The sequence below is a fragment of the Acomys minous genome (genome assembly GCF_964271855.1).
Source record: "Acomys minous genome assembly, chromosome: 3".
In the NCBI taxonomy this organism is placed as follows: Eukaryota; Metazoa; Chordata; class Mammalia; order Rodentia; family Muridae; genus Acomys; species Acomys minous.
Window position 1 is genome coordinate 12,574,670 of NC_140485.1, and position 16,638 is coordinate 12,591,307.

General features: G+C 41.9%; 1 protein-coding gene and 1 long non-coding RNA gene across 4 annotated transcripts in view; one reads left to right on the forward strand and one right to left on the reverse strand.

Annotated features, from left to right (window-relative positions):
* Window positions 1–2,285, reverse strand: part of SNAP25 (synaptosome associated protein 25) — a 73,509-nt gene extending 71,224 nt beyond the window's left edge. For 2 of the 3 annotated variants that reach the window (XM_084775249.1, XM_084775251.1), the window contains exon 1: window positions 2,129–2,285. The gene's annotated coding sequence lies outside the window, so the exon portion shown is untranslated. Of the gene's footprint in view, window positions 1–1,941; window positions 2,061–2,128 lie in introns of those variants that run through there. The other variant, XM_084775250.1, reaches the window with a different exon arrangement.
* An 809-nt stretch (window positions 2,286–3,094) lies between these two features.
* LOC311593883 lies at window positions 3,095–6,172 on the forward strand. The gene is made up of 3 exons (XR_014777856.1): window positions 3,095–3,231; window positions 4,392–4,555; window positions 5,420–6,172. It is a non-coding gene; the product is annotated as an uncharacterized lncRNA (long non-coding RNA).
* Window positions 6,173–16,638: the final 10,466 nt, after the last annotated feature.

Consider the following 16,638-nt stretch of genomic DNA (forward strand, 5'->3'; position numbering starts at 1 on the left):
GATGTTAAAGGATTTAAATAGAATCCTGCTCATATTTTCTCCCCCACTTACCATCAATGAAACATAGTTGTTTATTATATCTTAAGATTTCAGAGTTATAAACTCACATGCTGCTACGTAATTTTGAATACATTTCCACGGAGGCGATTTACATTTTCACACAATGATATACCAGCATATACATACATGGAAACACATTTTTTTTCATAAAAAGGATAAACAAGCCACAAATAAATAGCTGGGGATAAAATAACCCCTTTTCAAAGACAGGGGATTTTAGTATCTTTAGAAGACAGATGATTGGAGTTATGACTAAATAAACACAATTCAAGACCTTTGCAGGGGTCTTTAAAAGGGCTCATGCTACCATTTCTTTAATGCATTACATACATCTTTACATATGACCCTGTTACTCTTGCTTACTAACTGCCAGAAGCATAGCATTTTCAGTCTTAATACTTTTATGAAAATTACGAAGATCTAAATGGAACAGATATTTATCCTTGTGACGATTTTTGTTCATGCAGAGTCTCCTAGCCTCAGAGAGGAAAATAATTATCATGACCTCAGCAAAATCCTGCAGGGCCATAATAGAAATTGCAGTGAATCTTGGGGTCAGATTCCTGCTTCAGCCTAGCGCCAAGGTTCTTCCACTTGCATAACCCTGAAGGACATGTTTAGGTTCTCCCAGGGATGACCATTCTTAATGTCAAAATCTAAAGAAATCGTTCTGCCATAGCCAGTGTTTATAGGAAACACACTAACTCCAAAGCCATGGCCAAAGAGATTGGCATTTCTATTTGGCTGTGTATGCATGTTTCTACTTGATTTTAAAGATAGATGGAGAAAGAAGAGAGGTTCATTTCTAAATCAATGCTACTTAGTTCAAATAACCCATATTTTTTAATTAAAAAAAACACATTAGGGAGGGAACTGTCGTATAAATAGATGGTGCTAGCATCTCCATACATGCCCATTCAAGCCCACCTAATATCAACAGACATATCTACACTTTGCTAAAAGCAAAAATTGCAGTTTTCATGCTGTAATGGAGGATAAGTGACCATTTTTTAAAAGTGTGTTTATTTTCTGTCTAAACCAAGGACCAGGGAGAAATACAAAGGCTTCTACAAGTAAATCTATTATTTCTTGAGGCTACGTGGGAGGTGAGGAGGAGAGCAGGCAATTGTCTGTAAATAAATCCCTGTTGACAGGATTTATTCTTCTATCTTTATTTTAATCTTCTATACCAGCTTTATTAAGAGTTTCTGCAAGACTGGAATCTAAGAGAGAAAATTTGGCCTCCAGCCCTGGCTAGGCATCTCTGCAGCAGGTAACGCGACTCTGCAGTCGGATCGCTGTCCGCGGTGCTGAAAGGTCAGGGCGCTGACGCGGGCTTTGGGCGCTCCTGTCCAGGGTGCTGAGCTCCGGCTGCCACAGTCCCCACCTCCCACCCCCAGCCTAGCCCACCGCGCCAACCCTCTGCAGAGCTCTCCTACTCAGCAGCACCCGCCCGCCTGCAGCTGACGTGGGGCAGTCGGCATAAATCAAGTCTGCGGGGCATGGAGGCTGCTGTCGCTGCTGCAGCTCAGCTTGCCCAGGGCGGGAACTCCCTCCTTCTACTTTCGCCTCCTCAGCGCCCACACCCTGCCTTCTTATCTCCCTTGAGTAGCAGTGCCCTAAAGACAACAGTCATAATCATAAGGTTGGAACGAATGACAAGATCGTGCTTTGCTTTTGAATTTTAGTCTACAGGAAAAACAACAAGAACAACAACAAAACCCTAATAATCTAAACATATCCCAAAGCTGCATCGCAAAATGGAAGAGGGTCCCATGGCTGCTTCAAAAGAGTAAGTTAGTATTCTGCACACAGCCTAGCTGTTTCTTCCCACCGCTCCATCTGCAGTGTCCCCATTCACTCCTTCTCAAAACAGCTCACCTCGAAAATACTTTTATGTGGCCCCAGGCGAGAGTCTAGGCAGACGTGCACACAGGGAATACCGCACCCTAAGTGCACCAACACTTGTGTTTGCCCAGGCTCACTTGCTCGGGCTGCCAGCTGCAGTCCCTTCTGTGTATGCAGCCTTCCCGGGCCCGGACCACGGTCTGGGGTGGGGGCTTTTTACCTTGGCTTCTCCAGAGGATGCTGTCCGCTGATCCCTGCAGGTCGCAAGAGTGGAGGAGCCGTCAGGCAGGGAGGGAAGGAAAGACAGCTCCTGACCTCCCCGAGGTTTCGTCTTCAATGCAACGTGAGCTCTGCCCTCATCAAAGATGGCCGTTCCTTTGACGTCAGCAGCTTTTAATAGCCCGCTCCTCAAGGGGCGGGGAGGAAGTGTGCTGGGGGAGGGCGGAGGGAGGAAGGTGGCTGGGGGCGGTAGGGGAGGAGCCGGGAGGTGCGGAGCGCTTGACTCAGCTCCCCGAGCACTTTGCAGCAGTCCTTTTTATTTCAATCTTTTATAAACATCCAAATGGAACGATTCTTTTGACTCCATTTTAGCACCTTCTTGGGAAAACACGCATCTCTTGTTTTTCTGATGGCCTATGCCTTTGCTTATGTGTACATGTAAATGTGAATATACGTATGTGATGTATATATACAATTATAATACAAATACATAAATGTTTATATGTTAAACGTTCCCGTGCTGCCTTTTCTGTGTTTGAGACACGAAAGGAAGGCAAAAGAGTAGAGGGGTGATAAGAGGTTAGGATAAATTTCTGCTGCGATCTATTTTTCTCCAGCGAGGAGGATCGGTTGGAAGAGGCATTCGCTCCCCTGTCACCAGCTCCTTACATGACCAGGTTACTAGAGTTGCTATTTTTATGAGTGATTACTGTATCAAAGCAGCATTGCAGGTTTGAAGTTCTCATTTAATCATGGCCACTTGGGGAAAGGCTCACACTTTCTTTTAAAGTACGTCAGAACAATTATCACCGAGATAGCACCTGAGTCGGGAAAGGGGAGAAGGAAGCTAGTTAGCTCTTCCACCTTGGTTGCAGGGCTTTGAGTTGGGAGTTGTTTGCCCAGGGCTAATAGATGACGCTGTTTCCGGTTGAATTTGCAGTCGGAGCCTGGGGTGGTGTTCGGGTTTCTTAGAACGGTACATGCTTGTCTAGACATCCGGAGGGAATGTGGCTAGGACCGGACAGAATTCTGGAAGGTCATTCCTTGCTTGCGCAAGCGCCGGTACTTGAAGAGGCCGACCCTCAGGGCGAAGCTCAGGTCTTGGTATGAGCAAGAATATCTCCTTCTGCTGGTCAGATGAAAGATTAGAAGTAATAACCACACAACATAATCCTGTCTTCACTTGCTGTGCGTCAGGAGCCGCCAGGGGCCGTCAGGAGCCGGGGAGGGCGGGCGGCGGGCGGTATGCAAATAATTCGGTGGTGCAGCCTCAGGATGATTCACAGGTGTTGGGGAGGCTGTCGGGGTTCTAAGCAGGGAGGGAGAGCTGGGGAGCGCGTGGGAGGTGGGGGACCTCGTCTGAGGAACTGTTTGTACTTTTCCGCGGAGGATGCGATCAGAAGTCGTGCCTTGCAATCTTAAAACTTGATGGCCTCTTAGGCGATGGAAAATCCTTTTCTCTTAGGGGGAAAACGTTAAAAGGTGGATCTGAAAAACAACCCCGTCTCAACAACACATCTCTCTCTCTCTCTCTCTCTCTCTCTCTCTCTCTCTCTCTCTCTCTCTCTCTCTCTCTCTCTCTCTCTCTCTCTCTCTCTCTCTCTCTCTCACACACACACACACACACACACAAGGGGCAGGGCAGGGGGGAGGGAAGGGCGTACTGCCTTGCCTTAAAGACAAGCTGAGGTAATAAAGCTTTTAATTGTAGGCAATTGCGGGTTAAGAAGACTGGGAGCCAAGGGATGAGGAAAAAGACTTGTAAATGGATTGCTCTGAGAAGAGGAACACAATTCATTTTTTCTTAAAGATACCCAGATCCAAAAGATATTTTGAAATCTTAATATTTGCTATGATGATGACGTTTGGATTTTGATTAAAGGAGTGTTGGATTTTTATTTTTATTTCAGATTCCTGAAATATTGCTGAGGAAACTTGCTTACTTATTCATTCAACATTTGATACTTCTATATGATAAAGAAAAAAATATGTGCAGTTCTCACTCAGTTGCTATTCCAGCTCTTATTTTTATTATAAAGCTAACAGGAATAGGTTTCAGAATGTAATCCTTTTCAGTTAGGTATGACTTGAAAAAAGGCAGCGTGCAGGGTTGGCAGAGACTAACCTGCAAAAAGGAGAAAGAAAATATGTATATGGCCCTCCGACTAGAAATCATTCAGGCAGAAAGTTTGTGAAAGAACGGAGGCGGGGGATTTTCCAAATAAAAAAAAAAAGTATGTCACTGATGGAGCCTCATTTTACAGGCAAAAGTGATGTGGCAGATACCCGAGAGAACTCCTGGGTGTTCTGAATTTTTAACTGAAGATTCTTCACACTGACAACTTCAAAAAAAAAAAATACAGAAAGGAAGAAAGAGTAAGCCTGAGTCATAGCCTCACAGAAAATATCACTGGCCCTGCAGCAGGAGGTACAAGCATGGTTCATATCTGAATGTTTCTTCAGCAAATGATGTTGTATGAGAGTTTCATCACACTTGGGAAGCACAAAGGTCTAAACTGAGAGACCCTGGAAACATAAAAGCTATCTGTGCATGACAAGTAATCCTTAATGTACTTTGAATATCATAACGAGATTTCCCCCCAAGGGTGTTTCCAGTGTTCCATTAAAGTAAAGCAAAACTAACAAAAACTCCTATGGTGACTCTTGACAGTTGAGGGCCATCGGATTTATGTTACTCTGAGTTTACAATGATCTGACCCTCCCAGAGAAGCAGGGTGAAGAAAATTTTGCTCTGAAATTATCTAGCTGCTTCCGAGTCCTCTCTACAAAGAGCCAGTATGTAAAGTAACTAGTGCTAAGGATCCTGCCACTGTGCTAGATGGATATTTATGCTATGCTAATGCAATCTCTGAAAGCTCTCTGGTACACCGTGCCCCAGCGCATTCCAATTTGCAATGGTTAAGCTTGGAATACTAAGTAAAGTTCAAGATTTATAGCCAAGTGAGAGGCTCAATCAGGGGCTCCATTGTGAGTTCAAGGTCAGCCTGGGCTATACAATCACTTTGAAGCTAGGCCAGGCTTTATAGTAAGACATTGCTCCAAAATTCCAAAATGTAAATGAATAAATAAAAATACAGAGAACAAAAAACTCCCAAGACCCATAGTTGGCTTGATAATTACTATTTAATAAAAACATTTTTATGAATTATTTTTGTTTGGCAACTTCATGCATGTATATATTATATTCTGATTATTCTCTCTTCCATATTCTCTCTTATATTTTTTCCCATCATCTTTATAATTCCTTCTTCTCCCATTTCCCTACCACTAGGTTCACAACAATGGCTTTTGTTTTGTGGCCCAAGTGGTTTCACTGGAGGCTATATGTGCAACTGGATTGGAAAGGATCAATGGAGCTTGATGAGGTCATCAGTGAGTGCACAGCTGAAGGCAATAATCTCCATTCCCTCCTATTGGCAGTAGCCAACCGTTCAGAGTGAGAGGGCTCTGGAGTCCTCCCACCCATACCTGACAGTTGACAGGCTGGTTCTTTTGCAGACCTAGTGCATGCATCAATATCTGAGTTCATGATTCTAATGGCCATTTCTTACCTAGTAGATGATATTTTACAACACTTCTTTCTCCCCATCATTGGATTTTCTAGTCCTTCCATCCCTACTTCCCCAGTGTTCCCTGAGGAAGGACTGGTGTAAATGTCTTGTTTAGGGCTGAACACTCATCTGCCACTTACTCTCATAGTAGTAATGAGTTTCTGCATTCTCCATCATTTACTAGAAGACACTTTCCTGATTTAGTCTGCCAATGGTGTTTGTCTTAACATATTTAGAAGGTAGCATAATACTATATCAGTTTTGCGAAATATTGTATGACTTTTCCAAAACCAGCTCTGAAATTGTTTTGAAGTACCCAACTAGAAAATGCTCTTGTTGGACTGAAGAGATGGCCCAGTGTTTAAGAGCACTGACTGCTCTTCCAGAGGTCCTGAGTTCAATTCCTAGCAACCACATGGTGGCTCACATCCATCTGTAATGGAATCTGATTCCCTCTTCTTGTCTACACAAAAAACAGAGCACTCATATATATAAAATAAATAAATCTTTAAAAAAAAATAAAATGCTCTTGTCAATGCCCTCCTTTGGATACACCTGGAACCTTCTAATAATTCATGAAGATCCTTGAAGGACCCAAGTCTTGGACAAAAGAGCACACATTTAATAGATGAGCTGTTTTGCTTCTTTGGTTTGCTTTCCACATGACTTGTTTACCCTGTTCTCTTTGTGTGTTCTCATAGCTCTTCCCCAGCCCTTATCCTAGTCCCTACACACAGTATTTCCAAGAGCAAATTCTCTAGGTCTAATTTCCAAAGCTACTTTTGTTCCACAAAGCCTATGAAACAAGGCATGTCTTATGAGAGATCCAGGAACATTAGTTGTTTCTGATTTACTGTGTCAAGAAAAAAATGTTATACACCTATAATTTTCAGTAATACTTTGTTTTCTACTAAGTATTGTATAATGGAAGAAGATTGCCCACAACTGGGGCCTGAATGTTTCCACACTCCTCTTTTTTAATGCATCAAAAATATAAACTTTTACAAAATATTACCATATAAAATATGAGTTTCACCATATCACATTCATTTATAAGTGTAATTATATTTCAACCATCCCCCTTTCCCACTATGTCCCCCCATAATCTTCTTGTGCCACCATAGCTGCTTTATTTTCTTCCCCTAGTCAGTTTCTCTGTTTCCTGTTTCCTGTGTACCATTATTCTCTCTATTACCTGCCCATCTTCCTTACGACTTCTTCCTCTTCGCTCATGACTCCCTTTCTAGATATTCTCTCTCTCTCTCTCTCTCTCCCTCTCCCTCTCCCTCTCCCTCTCCCCCCCCCTCTCTCTCACACACACACACATACACACACACACACACAGACACACACATTCTCTTTTCCCCTCTCCCACACACACTAAATGTTCCATAAATGAGAAAAACATAAACATAGTGTTAATTTTTTCCATAATTTTCAGACTCTTTCTATACATGAATATATTCTAAAGCATTTCCAATGCTGACCATGCTTGTGACCAGTAAGCGAAGAAACGCTTTTTTGACAATGGAGGATGGGCAGAGGGAAGGAGAAATGGTACCCAAGTTAAGCAGACTAAAAGAAAAAAAAATAGACATAGTTAACCTTCATGAAGTCTTTCAAAAATCATACTATGTCTGTGCCCTCTCTACACCTCAGTTATCTCATATGCAGTAGTCTCTAAGTAATGATTAGGCATGCAGAATCCTGTCTGGTTTTGTGAATTATTGGTTAAGTGCCAGAAATCTATTATTTTGATGGGACATCATATCTCTAGGCAACGGCATGAAGTTCTGCTTTAACACAGAGGTTGACTCTCCATTAGGTAACTGCTAGATATGTATCACTTATTTGCTTTAGGCCTAGGTTTATCCATCTATATTAGTCCATTCAATTAGTCAAAATCTAATTCTAGTCACTGTTCTTGGTATTGGGATACACTGAGGCTGGGTTAGAATAAAGGAGACAGTTGAGAGTTGGACAGATTGAATATAATCTAGTAAGTATGCAGCTGGGACTTGAGCTCAAGCGTCCAAGTTCACAATCACCATGTCCTGGTGTGCACTCTCTCTGTTCCACCAAACGCATTCCCTGCCCCTGCAGTGGATCTCTCCACATCAGTATATTTGTGCATGCATTTTCTCATTAGTGGTGTAAGAGGCACAAGTCTATGAGGCACTGGTTTGGTTGTGTGAATAAGAAGTGTGGTTGCGGCACTTACAAGGGAAGGGCTGTTTATGTCAAGTAAATAGAAGAAACATATTCAAAGGTCCAAAACAAGGAGGAATGGAAAGGAGGAAATCATAGGAATATCAGGCAAAGGGCCCCTTGCTCAGGATCTGCTTGAAACCTTTTTTCAGCCTAGGACCAAGAACTCTAACACAATTAACAGCATTTGCTTAAGGCAGTCTCCTTTCCTAGCTAAAGATTTACAGTTTTCTAGGCTCAGCAAAAGCCCAATGTATAATAAAAGACATGTCCTAAACCTCTTGTCCAATTCTAGTGGACTCTAGTTTTATTTCATTAGATTATAATTTTATCAAAGGCACCTCTAGATATATCTTTTTTAACTTGTTTTTTTGTTTTATTAATTTATTCACATTATATCTCAATTGTTATCCCATCCTTTGTATCCTCCCATTCCTCCCTCCCTCCCATTTCCCCCTACTCCCGTCCCTTATGACTGTGATTGAGGGGGACTTCCTCCCCCTGTATATGCTCATAGGGTATGAAGTCTCTTCTTGGTAGCCTGCTATCCTTCCTCTAAGTGCCACCAGGTCTCCCCATCCAGGGGACATGGTCAAATATAGGGCTCCGGAGTTCATGTGATTTATCTTAAAATATCACTCATTAAAAAGAGAGATAAAAGGAACAGAAACATTTCTTAGCCAGCCTTTGAGCTATAACTTGAGAGCCAGCAAAGTGGTATATATGTCTACTGCTAAGACAATTTCGAATCTCTCCTGAGAAGCTCACACCTACACCTTTATATGTATTATTCTTTCCCTAAAAATCTCTTTCTTAACCACCATGTTTAAAGTCTACATTAAAAATATCTTTTAATAAATTGGGACTTTTCCCTGAGAGCCTCATGCACATGTTTTTTGGTGTATTTTGTCCCTGCCCCCCCCCCCACACACACACTCAAATATCTTTTTATTTTAATAAAGCTTAACTGGGCTTCATATTGGTTCATCCTGAAGTTCTCTGTATGGAAGCCAAGGATCTGGCTGTCCTCGAGTAGGGGGTCTCTAAAAGACTAAAGGAAATTGCAGTGCTGCTGAGTCCAACAGGTGGGGCCATGTCATCATCCCTGCGACTGCTGACACAAAAAATATAATCAAGGAGAGGATCCTAAGATTGATTCATAGTAAGTTACCTGAATAAGAATGAAAGCAAAAAAAAAAATCTTTGATGTGTACTTAGTAAAGTCACACAGAAGCCTAGCAGAACAATAAGAAGCAGTAGTTTGGAGAGAGACAGATATGTTCTAAATCAGTAGTGATGTTGAGTGCTAGGAATCGGGGTGGAGATCAGATTGGTACAGGTGGAAGCGAATGATTCAGGATACAGGTGGACAGGGTATGAGCATAACCAGTACCATTCCACTGGTACTGCAGCTGAGCTTTGTCTTCCAACAGGCCCTGGCTAAGCAATGGTCACTCTCAGTTACAGTAGCTTGCATCAACAACCTCATGGCCATCCCCAGGGTGCTTTCCGTCTTACTGACTTTGGGTTCATCCAACACTGGACTCCTCCCACCAATTTTCAGAGGTCTCTTTATTGAGGGCCTCTTTTTTTTTCTTCCTCCTTTGTTGGCCTCTCCTTTTTCATAGCAGATGGATTGAAATGGCACAATAGTGGTTCCCTGCAGTTTAATCTGGACATTTCCCCGAGTTCCACACATGACCCCTGGGAGCTCCATATGTCCATGGAACCTGTTTTAAGTTTCCCCCATAAAAGCTTTGTAGACCAAGCCAAAGAGTAAAATGTATAAGTAAACAACAACAACAACAACAAAAAAAAAACCCGCCCAAATCAAACCAACCAACCAAACAAAGACCCTCAAAGCTTTCATTTGGACAGTTCTGTTTAAGCTGTAAAACACTGCCATGCACATAATCTTCATTTTATTCAAATGAAAATTCCCGGAGGTATATATAGCAGTAATAAATATGTTACTACATAGAGATCTTACACTCCACTGCTGGTGGGCAGCAGAGCAGGAGCTAGTACAGAAGACTTTCTGTTGTAAATTCTGTATTAGATAATACCGAATATTGATGAGTCTTCCAAAGTTCTGGACTGACCACGCTGCATAAAGAAATTCAATATCCCATTTTCATATTGAAGGTTCTTTTTCAAATTCTACTCATGTCCTTGAGTTTAACCATCATTTTATATATACACATTTATTTTTATATTCTCAGACTCATTTATCCTTATGAGTTTCAGGGTCATTTTTCTAACTTCTTACTGGGCACTTTTGTCTAGAAGCTTTAAAGGACACCTCATACTAAACTATGGGTTATCAACGGACTTCTATTTGAATGGTTAATAAAAACAAAGCAAGGCAAAAATGAAAATACCACATGTTGGTAAGGATTGGCTGATACCAGAACCCCTGTATACTGCTGAAGAGAGTGGAAAATGGCATAGTCATCATGGAAAGCAATAGTGATTTTTTTAAAATGGATTTATAAAAAAATTAAATGTCAGATATGATGATTCTACTTTTGAGTACATACACAACTCCAAAATTGAATTCATAATGAAATTATTGTATGTCTTTGTGTGTAGAAAGAAGCAACCCACGGTCCACCAATAGGAAAATGTAGTCTATAAATACAGTGGGTGTTTTTCAGTCCTAAAAAGGAAAAAATGTTATTACATGCAGACAACAAGGAGGAAGCTTGAGGACATCTTAGCAGGTGAATCACGCCAGTGACACGAGTGCAAATACTGTGTGATCTACCTAGTGGAGGGATCTGGAGGAAAGTAAGTAGGATGATGCTGCCTGGATAGAGAAGGAGAAATAGAGAGTTATGTTTTAGTGAGCATGGATTTATTGCTCTGTAAGATAAAGAACACTGCTGATTGGCACATGAGAATGCGGGTGGATTTAACGCCACTGACTTGTACACAAATGGCTTTAGAAATTATGTCAGCACAATTAAATGACACATCGTGATTTATGGACTATTTTTAGAAATCACAATTTTACTGCAGTGACGTGGGCCTTGAATATTCATCATTAAAGCCTCATTTCCAGGTATAGCTATGGCTTTGATACGCTTAGTGAACTGTAGATAAGTGAATGGGCAAAAGTCGCCTTGCTTCCTTCCTTCTGAGACTTCCCATCCACACAGTCTGTGCTTCCTTTGAAAGTGCTGGTGATCTGGCCTGCAGTTGTTCTTTTACTAAGAATAGATCATCAAATTAGTTATATTCAAGATCTGGTGGCTTCATACTGTGCTATGAGGGTACTTCTAAACAGATCAGACGAAGGCTGGACTTCTCACACTTGCCAAATCCTTAAAGCTCAAGACAGGAGACATTTCTCACATTTGGGGAGACTGGAGATCAATGCTAGACGTCTTCCTAGTCACTCCTCTACCTAATATTTCTAAGACAGAGTTTTTCTCTGTACGTAGAGCTCACTTGCTGTCTCTGCAGTCCTAGCTCTTTGCCACAGACACCCAGCTCCTTATTTTTTGTTTGTGAGACAAAGTCTTAGACTACCTTCCTATCCACAGTGTTCAGGCAATTTATTTCTTGTAGAATTACCCTTCTATTTTCTTCTCCTTAATCTATATATGCTTGGGTCATAGTCTGTTTGGGCTAGGGACCTAAAAACATGGGTGTCCTAGAAAACCTTTGTTCAAGTAAAACTCCAGAATAGTCTGGTCTGCTCATTGTGAAAACAAGGGAACCAAGGCAGAGGAACCCTACTGTTTAGCCGTCTAACTCCAGGAAATAGCTTTTCCTACTCATGGTACACATTTCAGAAGCATTTCAAATGGGTGTGCAGAAGTTATCTGGGGATCCTTATAGGTTGCGGATTCTTCTTCAGCAGGGCTGTCTATGGTGGGGCAGGAGAGTCTGGATTTGGGACAGGCTCATATTCAAGTCCAAACTGAAGAGTAAGCTTTGAGAGAGAATCCAGACCTCTAGAGCCACAGTATGTTAATAACAAATTATGTTTTCCCACCCACTGGGCAGCAGCCGATAAGGTATTCTCTCATATATTCAGTGACTATGAGATTTGTCACCATGCTGTTACATATAATTTAGAAGTTGGAAAATGACTATATCTTAGGTGACAAGGAGAAGAAGAGGGCCTGGCAGCTGAGCCAAGGTGTACGGGATGTCGCAGGCTTGTGACATGCTGTGGGTGCAGAGGCTATTTTGCTGGTAAGTTATAGAAATTAAAACCATAATATCTTAGGCATAAAATGGAGACATCAGCTTATATAATTAGAAAGCTTGGCTCCTGGCCTCAACTTCACACAGAACTGGATTGCTTTGCTCAGACGAATTACCTCCTGTCGTGTTGACTCATTCAGTGTAGTAAATCTGGCTACAGATGCTTTCCCAGTGGTCTGGTTTGCTTGCAGTTTCTGCTGAAGGAATGCTTTGCAGATTCTTACTTAGTGGATTTGCGGTGGAACCCAATAGTCCACACCTCTGAAATGAACTCCAGGAGATGTTGGCGGTGCTTCCAAGGGCGGGGTTCCATCCATCTGGGGGCTGGGCTGAAGCATCTGGAGAAATTATCCTCTGCTCTGGTTAATTCTGCATCTTTATTGCCCTCGCTTTTAACTAGTACAGGGTTTGAAGCATCGATATGCCTTTGATATGCCCTGGCTGGGTATCAGTCATCTTTCTCAGGCACTATGGCAGTGGGAGGCAGCATTCCTACAAAAATCTTGCTACTTTAGCACTGCAGGTGTTTAAGGCGTTGGACAGAAGATGTCTCCTGGCATCAGGACCTGGGAGGTCAGGTATTTGGCTCGCAAGCAGCATTCCACTAAATAAAGCAGGCAGAGATGACTCCACTTCCTACTGTTCGCTCATTGCTCTTTGGTCATAGATTAAAGAGCTTTGTGAAAGCACAGATAACTTCCCTTGTTTGAGTGGGCTGAAGCCATGTTGCACCAGAACAGTCTGTTTATCCTACACATAGGTTGCTGAGTCAGGCCACATGTAACTTGTGATCCGTCGAGTTCCAAGTTGATTGGCAGTCCTGAATTACAGAGGTACTATATAAGTATAAGATTTGGGAAGTGTGTGTGTGTGTGTGTGTGTGTGTGTGTGTGTGTGTGTGATTTAAAAACCATGCTAAGCCTCAGTTTCTTCTGTAAAATGGGGCTAATGTCACAGGGAGGCCCTATGGATGTTAGCTAAGGTAAGGGAGGGGAAAGCTTGGCTCAGAGCTTCAAGAACTGGCAGAATCAGACTTCAGACTTGCCAGCATGCAACTCATTTTAAGATGCCTTAGGGAGGAAAACACGGGTACCACGGAGAAGAGACGGGATGAGAAAGATGGAAAGGGAAGAAACATTTGGGGATCTCTGCTTTTGTCAATCCCTTTCCTAGGTACGTTCATTGTTTTATAGCATCCTGCCCACCCCATCTTCTCTACCAACTTATGCAGTCAACTTTACCATCCTCACATTGTAGATGAGGAAATTATGACTAAGACAAGGGATGTGACTTTGTCAAGTCATCTCAAACTGGGATTAAAAGAAAACATAAAAACATAAATGTATGCCTTTCACTCTGATATTCTTCCCCGTCCTATTAGTAACTCCCAAGCTAAATTTTAACCATATTACAGTTTTGTGAGAAATACTTTGCTTAAAAATTTTCAGTATTTGTATCCAACTTTTCAACAGACATTGTTGCTTTTCCTTTTTGGCTAAATTTGTGTGTTTCTTTTCTTTCTAGAACCAATCCATCTTCCTGTCTTGGTCTTAGAGTCTCTCTCTCTCTCTCTCTCTCTCTCTCTCTCTCTCTCTCTCTCTCTCTCTCTCATCTTTCCTCCTCTCTCTCACCTCCCTCCCTCTCTCCCTCCCTCCCTCACCATTTTGTTTCTTTTCTTTCTTCTCTCTGTCTCTTCACAGAACACGCTGCCTTGAGCTCTCTGTGGTTAAAATTCAAGTGGGGCACAAGTGGCTCAGCAAACTGAGGTTAATCTCAGAAGCTTATTTGTTGTTGAAAAAAACCAGTTCTTTTAGTAGTTTAGCTAGAAAGAGGGATGACAATTTTAAGATTCTTGCAGGAAAAACATCTTAGTTATACATAGACAACATACTTGCATTTTTATTTATTTATTGTTCAATGAAGGTGAAGAATGCCTGAAGTTTCAGATGTGGTCTGCATGCTCTTTGTGCTAGAATGTGACTCATTTTTTTCCGTGTTTTGTTTTGTTTTGCTTTGTCTTATCTGTAGGAAATCGTGCCTAGGCTTGCCTTTGGTCAGCCTGATTCTTCACTTTTACTGCTTGTTTCTGTATGTATTTGTGGAAGTGACAGTTGCAGAACCCAGTGTTTCCACGTGACATTAGATGACACAGATTGGGATGATGTGTGAATCAGAACTGGCTGGGTTAGAGTTTTCTGTGGCAACAGTTTCTTCATGAACTGTACCTTTCATGGCTTCAGCCTAGAACTCTCACTGGGGTGAAAAGGGAACGAGGGAAGGACAGACACACAGACACGCATACAGAAAAGCTGGGGTTGGGTGGGAAGTGGTCAGTTTGTTGGAGCAGCCCCTACTATGCAACAACTGGAAAACTCAACGTGTAGTTTGTACAGCAGGAGAACGAGGAGTTAGCTGATCTCAATAGGATGTTTCTGGAGGGGAGAAGTTCCAAGTTGCAGTCACCCAGAGACGGCAGACACAGTTGCTAGTTTTTGCATATACTGATTATTTAGAAGCATTCATAGACCAGAGGAAGACTCTACCACTGCCTCTGAGCCTCACCCAGAAGGGTTTGCCAGGTCCTGTGTGTTTGAGGCAGCGGTACCTCTGACATGGCTGTAGAAATGTCAACAATATACATTCACTCACAACTTCTGCCAGTCCTCACACATTCGCTCAGGGTTCCTAAGATCCTCACATTTCTGTCCATAACAGCCGGACCTAATGACAGTTTACCCTTTTCTGGGCCAAATGCAGATCAAGACAGCCTTTCTTCAGCGTACGCTCTAGTGACTGAAGCTTTACCAGACTCCAGTTTGAGATTCCATGATTGCCAATGTTTGGGAAGGGATCAAGAAAAAAAATGTTCATATCCTGTTCTGACTTAGCAATGTGGCCTGCTGTTTTAGGAGGCCAGGAAATAAAGTCCTCCCATATCCTTGGAGGAGAGCCAGTGATTAAAAAAAAAAGCAGTTATAAAAACTGGTCCAGGTGGCATCACTGAGAGACAGATAGAAATGTGCCTTTCCTAGTCCTGTGAAGAGTAGGAACCCAGCCAGTTCACCTTCCTCTGAAGAAGGCTGTTTGTCTGGGGAATTAAATTAAATACAATATCTTAACACAACTCAGAAAGCAACGGATTGCAGTGCTGTGGTGAGATGCCTTGAGACCTCTTTCTTATCCTGTCACCTAGTGAGTGGGCAAGTGGTTCACATCGCATGTGCTGTTATCAGAGTCAGCCTTCACTCCATTTCCTAGGTTTTTAAAATCAATGTGTGTTGGTTGTATAAAACACCACATTTCCATACATGTATATAATGTAATTTGTCATACTTCAATTTCTTTCTGTAATCCTCCACCCACTGTCCCCCCCCTTCCCCAAACAATTCATACATTCTCCCACTTTAATCTAGATTCTGTATATAAGAAAGAATATAGGTTCTATTCATCTTTCTGAGTCTAGCCTATTTTCTATAGTATGATAATTTCCAAATCTATCCATTTTCTTGCAAATGAAAAGCATTGTTCTCCTTTATGTATGAATAACACTCCAGTATGTGGTGAGACATGATGTGTGTGTATCTTTTTTTTTTTTTATAGTAATTTGTTGATGGACAACCTAGTCTATTGCCATAATTTTGGCTATTGAGAATAGGACCTTGATAAACAGGTATGTGTTGGTATCTTTGTTGTGTGCTGAGTTAGATTTCTTGGGGCATGTCTTCATTTTGTGATAAAATGACCATAACAAAAGCAATTAAATAAGAAAGTGTCCATCTCACAGTTTAAAATGCAGTCCATAATGAAGAGAAAATCAAGGTGTCAGGAACTTGAAGCAGATGGTCACATTATATCTACAGTCAGAAGAAGAGAGTAATGAAGAAATATATGCCACTGGTCAATTTGCTTTCACTATTTTATCTAGTCAGGATACCTTACCTAGATAAGGGTCCTAACCAGAGTCAATGTAATTAAGATAATCTTCCAAGGGCATTCCCAGAGTCCTGTGTCCCAGGTGATTCCATGTAAACGGTACCTGTTCACATTCTCACCAGCCCTGAATATGAGTTCTTTCCACCCCATCTTGCCAGAATTTGTTGTTGTTTAGTTTCTGAATAGTAGCAATTCTGACTAGGCTGAGAGTAAAACTGCTAGGACATTTGGTATGATGGTCCTGGTACCCTCACCTTATAAGATCCATTCACTGGCTCGAGGAAGTGGTCTGAGATAGCCAGAGGACCCTGTGGGCTCGTGTAGTAGAACCTCAGAGTCACAAGCGTGCACTCAACCCATAACTTTACTTCCATTACCACCATCTCTCATCATGGATGGAGATCAAGACCGACCATTTTACACCTCTTTCACCAACCACCATCCCAACAAATCATCAGTATTAATCCACAGAGTGACAACCACCATTTCCCTAAGCATTTCTGTAGAATTAAGCATACACTTCCAAAAGCCAAAGCTCTGCCTATGGACTAACTTTCTTCAATATAAATACCCAGAGTAG